Genomic DNA, 5,855 nt, shown 5'->3' with positions numbered 1-5,855 from the left:
CCAAAATTCAGACTGCACTGCTGCAAGACGTCAAAGCAGGAATACAAACACGGCAGAAACATGGAGACAGAAACTGATACCATAGAAGACCACTGATTATTGACCTGTTGCCCATGACTCTCACACTCTGCTTCTTATAGTATCCAGGACCAGATGGCCAGGGCTGACACCATCTCTGGTGGGATGGTGGGATAGGCCCTACCACATCAGTCATCAACTCAGACAATACTCCATAGACTTGCCCATAAGTCAATCTTCTATAGTCATTTTCTCAATTTTAGTTCCCTTATCTCAGATAACTCAAGCCTTTCTCAACTTGATATAAAACTAGCCAGCACAAGGGTGCTCCTAAGTGGGTGAACATATACCATTACTGTATATCCAAATTCACATTTATAAAAAACATTTCTGCTGCATTATTTAGAATACAAGTGGTAAGTTTGATAATTACAACCAGTGTATTAAAGACACTTAATAAATCTCAAAACACTCTAGTTTTGATTATATTGCTTTTGTTGATAGAGCCTAAAATCAGAAAATACTTAATGAATAAAACCCAAAGTGATTTTCATCTTCAGAGCAATGAAATGGCTGAGGGATCATTTTACCATGAGAAAAGTAGACAAAAATTTATAGCTGAAGAGTATTGAAGAAATTTTTGAACATCAGCTATTTCTTCAAGATCTGTATATGTTTAATCAGTCTGAATTAGCATATAACACAGAGACTCAACAAAGAAAATCAAAGAGAAACCATCAAAGTGTGCACATCAACTATTTTTTCCTCAGCTATATTGAGGGAAATTACATTCCTTTTAATTTCCCCAGTGGCAGGTATATGCCACTGTACTGTCCAAACAATTTCTTCCAAGGGTTGCTTCACAAAACTAGAGGTTTTCATCTATCAAACTGGACTGTTTCATTGCATAACCTAAAGACCAACTGAGTTCCTGGAGCGAGTGGTATAGAAAGGCTTTCACACTAGCAGTTACCGGTGGCTGTTCTGTAAGGAACTACTATGCACATTAGAAGATTTTTTCCCATTAAATCTTAAAATATCATCCTTGAATTTCACAATCACTTCATGGAGACTATCAATGCAACTTTCAGCAACTAGTTTCAATTTTAACTTCTGAGAAATTATCTTTTGAAAATTTGAAAATTGATGAGTATCATTCAGAAGCAAATACTATTTTCTATCATTTTAGCCAGTGTTATACTTTTTATTATTAAGATTAATAGTGTTGTTTCCAAAGTATGGCACATCAGTATCTTTCTCACTTTGTTTAGAGACAGCCCAGGCTGGCCTACAATTTCAGATCTTTTTGCCCAGGCATAATAAGCACTGGGATTACATGCATGTGCTCTCACTCAAGGATTCCTGAACTTACTATACATTTTCTGCCTCATTCTCCGCTCCATAACTGCTCAAGGCTGGACACAGAAAACAAAATTCCTTTTCAATGAAGCCAGTCAGAAGACCTAAACCTCAGCTCCTTCTGACTTACCTGCCTTGAAAATAGAACAGGTGTCCTGCACTGTTCCTGTGGAACCAGTTTCTATCTTAGAAACCAGAAACAATTTTATCAAACAGTTCTTACTGAGTTTGTGTGTTATCATTTCTTCATAACCTGTGTGTGCAATCACTTATCTACATGGCTATCCACATCTTTCATCATACTTTTCTAAACCTTAACTATTAATTTATCAAAGTTCCCATTGGCACATAAAACTGGTAAATACATGGTTTTTTTTTTTTTTTTTTTTTTTTTTTTTTTTTTTTTTTTTTTTTTTTTTTTTTGGTTTTTCGAGACAGGGTTTCTCTGTGTAGCTTTGTGCCTTTCCTGGAACTCACTTGGTAGCCCAGGCTGGCCTCGAACTCACAGAGATCCGCCTGGCTCTGCCTCCCGAGTGCTGGGATTAAAGGCGTGCGCCACCACCGCCCGGCCAAATACATGTTTTATGTTTCTGTTTTATTAATCTGGTTTTCATTCCAGAGGTTACATTCATGATCCATGTGATACACAAGGAAAATGGCTTAGATGCCTCAACCTTATTGGCCAAAAACTCTAAATTATTGTATATAGCTTACTTCTACAGTATATCTAGTGGGCATCAGCTGATGATCCTTTTTCTAGTTAGAGCTGGGAAACTGTCTATCTAACTCATTTCTATAGTGGGTGTAATTAAAATCTGACATTTTTGCTTGCACACATTGGTGTCTTAGAAATATGTAGTAGCATGGAAGGAAATGCATTTCTAATCATGCATGTCGATGTTATAGATAAAGCATAAATATGCAGGCATGCATTCTTTATATGTTTCTGCGTGTGATTGTGTGTGTGTGTGTGCGTGCGTGTGTGTGTGTGTGTGTGTGTGTGTGTGTGTGTGTGTGTACATGCATGTGCACGCATGTGGATCCCTGTGGTTTATGTGTCTATGTGGCTCATGCAGAGGCCAGAACGGGATGTTGGATGAATTGGTCTATTACACCCTACCTATTCCTTTGAGACAGAGCCTCTCAATGGTAAAATGCTTGTCTGGCATTCATGGAGTCCTGGATTCAGTCCTCAATAGCATGCACACCTACATAAAGAAATAAGAAAAAAGAGGGAGGGAGAGAGAAAGAGAAAGAAACAAAGAAAAAAGGGAAGAAGAAAGAAGAAAATGAAGGAAGAAAAAGAAGGAAAGGAGGAAGGGAAAAGAAAGAAAGAAGTGAAGGAGAGAGGAATATAAGAAAAGAAAAGGAAAATAGAAAAGAAATTGAACAATGAAAAGAACAGTATTTGGTGAGTAGGATAAACAAGGTGTAGCATTGGCGTGTATGAAAGCATAATAAAATCATTCTGTACAGGTACTGTATACAAAACAAGTGGTGGTAGTAAATGATAACATTAAGTGCTAATGGAAAAAAAAACAGTGGTACAACAGTGTAAGGAACACAAGCCAATAAGAGTGATTTGGGGGCTGCCAGTGGAGTAGCAAGGTCTGGACCACAGATCCTGTCCCAGTTGCCCCAGCTACCACAATGAAGGCTGTGGTGCAACACATTACCTGGGTCAGGTGGAGGAGAGCAGATAAGTGCCACTGGACTGATATTACTGGGTATTTCCATGGAAGATCCACATTAGGAACTGGGGCATAGGGTCCAGTAGATTTTAAATCTGCATGTGTTTGAGGATGGAAGTGGGAAACACCGGTCCAAGAGCTTAATGGATAAGCAATGTGTCCTCAAGGGCAACAAGCCCGACATCCACCTGGTCAGAGTGAGCAGAGAGCTTCTAGAACAGCTTCCTGGAGCAGCTGAGCAAGAGCTACAGGCTAGATCTCATCAGAGATGACAAGTCTGGTGCCTGCATGTAGGTGCATATTCATACAGTAACTAGAACTGTAGTCCCTGGCTCCTGGATCTGCTAACTCTGGCCCAAAGCAGCTGTCAATGCTGGAGAAACAGCAGCAGAGAAAAGAAAAGACCAGAGCCAAGGGACCTTCTGAGTCAGATCAAGAAGAAAATGCATCTTGAAAAGACTGCAGCACAGGCGGCAGCCATAGGCGCAGAAGCAGCAGCTCAGCAAATTACTAATGGGTGGAACTGATTCCTGAAAACCTCACGAAGCCAAGCCCACACACTGTCTTTGGGCCTCATATATGAAAAGAAAACCAAGGGCTACAGAGATGGTTCAGCAGCTAAAAACACTGACTGTTCTTCCAGAGGTCCTGAGTTCAGTTCCAAGCAACCACATGGGGCTCACAACCATCTGTAATGAGATCTGGTGCTCTCTCCTGGTGTTCAGGCATACATACATAATAAATAAATCTAAAAAAAATCAAAAAATGAAACAAAACAGAAAAACTGTTCTGCCACAGGGGCCATGGTGTCTTCTGGGCCAGGGCTGCTGCAGAGGGCCATGTCTGGGTCTGTGACCCTACAGCTAACAAGGTCTATGTTGATGTGTTGTGGTCCAGTACCCTTGCCAGTGGTCTGGACCACAACCTGAGGCCTTGTATGTGTCCAAGGGCCTCACTACCATGGGGAACAGGCAATCCAAGTGGCCTGTGCAGACATACAGGGCCCGGGCTGCTGCCATGAGCCATGTCTGGGTCCCTGACCCAATAGCAGCCAGGGTCTGGGCTGATGTCCATGGCTCCTGATGCCACAGGGGATCATAGGTCCCTATGTGTTGAAATCCGAGAGCCTTGCTGAGCCAGCCCTGTCCCTCACAGAGCCCAGGATAGTTGGCCCTACTTCTTACTGGACACTGTAGCAGGAGAGCCCCCCAAACCCCACCCCCGGTCGCTGCCATGGGTGGGCTGATCCCAGCACTTGGCAAAAATGACCCGACCCCGCACCATAGTAGTTGGCTAGGAGAACTGGCTCTTCCCCTCAACTTAGGAGGTGGTCCCAATGGCCCAGACCCACCAATTCAACTACCACCCAGACCCACATCCTGAACCTTGGGTTGGCCCACCCTAACAGCTGTCCCATCTTTGACCTGCTGGAGTGTGCAATGGGATTGGTTATGCAGAACGATAACCACAGACTCCGTGAAAGGGGCAACAACAGGATATCTAAGGGGAGTTTTGATGAGGTTCCAGCCCGGTGATGATGCTGTACCAGAAAACAGAGGCCTTGAACCAGGCCAAAGACTCATTTCAATGAACATTTTGCTGGTGGGGCTGATTGATCAAAAGAGGTATACTGCGTGACACACCGCAGCACCCAATACCATTAGAATGAATGAAGAGGGATTGGAAAGATGGGGGAAAGGCAGATATTTTTTTTGGTTGTTTTGGTTTTAATTATTTGAGGGGGGCATACTGCATGGGTAAGGGGTGGACATGGAGGGACTGGGAAGTGAATGGGATTTGGGTACACGATGTGAAGTTTCCAAAGAATCAATAAAGAATTATGTTTAAAATTAAAAAAATAAAGAACAAAGAAAACCATAAATAAAACACTAGGAACCTGAATACCCCTGCAGTTAAACACCAAAGGACCATTTCATTTTCTATAATGCTTGTGTCTGATGTGATAGTAGGTTTTGTGGGATGGGTGGCACACACCTGTGCCTTCTCTGTGGAGAGATGTCCATTGCTTTTCTTACTTCCTACCATGTTTGGCTTGCTTGGGAACAGGTTGGCCCAGCGTCATCTGTCCTCCAGCCTACTGTGCTGTATTCCGTGTGTCTGTGATCATTCCCCAGCATATCCTTGCTATCCATGTTGCTTCCTCCATCACTGAGTCACAAGGCAGGGATGGTGTTAGGCAACCAGTAAGAGCATACTGTTTGCAACTTTTCATCTTGTAAACCTTCTCCTTTTTTCTAAAAATAATAATAAAACCATAAAAAGGAGTTATTTGAGGTAAATTATATCACTTAAAGTACATGTGCATGGAGGGTGGTTTGCTGTAATCCAAAACTCTGAACACTTTCTCCTGCTAATAGTTGCATTCCTAATAACTTACTCATTTTCTTTTAAAATTATTTTTAAATAGTACATACCAAAAATATCAGTCTTGTATTTTATCACCTATTTTAAAATGGCTTTCCACTAGAATTCTTTTGGGTGGTCATTTTTCTAGAGGCAGAAACTGTGACAGATGATCCAATTCCACAAAACCGAAGCCAGTCCACCGTTCTCTATTCAATCCAAGGCACCATCCATCTGTACAATGTTCTTATTGTGTGCTTCATGTAGAGAAAGAAACTGATATGCTGTAAACACGCAGCAGTTATTTTCCATTTCTTCTTGTTTCTGTAGCAATCAAAGCAGGGAGAGAGTTAAACATTTATTTACTTGTCAAAGTGGACAAAATTCTTCAAAAAGAAAAATGATATGCCTCCTTAAGCACTT

At 41.7% G+C, this 5,855-nt stretch overlaps 1 pseudogene; it reads left to right on the top strand.

Moving 5' to 3' along the window:
- Positions 1–3,027: 3,027 nt before the first annotated feature.
- LOC114689566 lies at positions 3,028–3,522 on the top strand (annotated as a pseudogene).
- Positions 3,523–5,855: the final 2,333 nt, after the last annotated feature.

This window comes from Peromyscus leucopus, chromosome X (assembly GCF_004664715.2).
Source record: "Peromyscus leucopus breed LL Stock chromosome X, UCI_PerLeu_2.1, whole genome shotgun sequence".
Taxonomy (NCBI): domain Eukaryota; kingdom Metazoa; phylum Chordata; class Mammalia; order Rodentia; family Cricetidae; genus Peromyscus; species Peromyscus leucopus.
This window is presented reverse-complemented; position numbering and strand designations above follow the sequence as displayed.